This window comes from Primulina huaijiensis, chromosome 10 (assembly GCF_012295235.1).
Source record: "Primulina huaijiensis isolate GDHJ02 chromosome 10, ASM1229523v2, whole genome shotgun sequence".
Classification (NCBI taxonomy): Eukaryota; Viridiplantae; Streptophyta; class Magnoliopsida; order Lamiales; family Gesneriaceae; genus Primulina; species Primulina huaijiensis.
In genome coordinates, this window is record NC_133315.1 from 18,705,837 (window position 1) to 18,706,094 (window position 258).

A 258-nucleotide genomic window follows, 5' to 3' on the forward strand; every position below is an offset into this window, starting at 1 on the left:
TATATACTTCGAAAATTTGAGAGGGTGATAGAGATATATGAGAGGAGAGAAGATAAGAAAAGAGGTGATGTGAAGCGACAAAGAGAGAAATAAATAGCTTGTGTAAGAGTTAGAAATTTTAAAAATCCATACAAATCTTTGGGTTGAATCAAATACAATTTTTGACAATTTATAGTTGTACCTTAGCCTTTAATGTTTGTACGTTAATGAATTCCATGAAATTATTAAAAGTCTATAGAAAATTTGAATACCTATAGA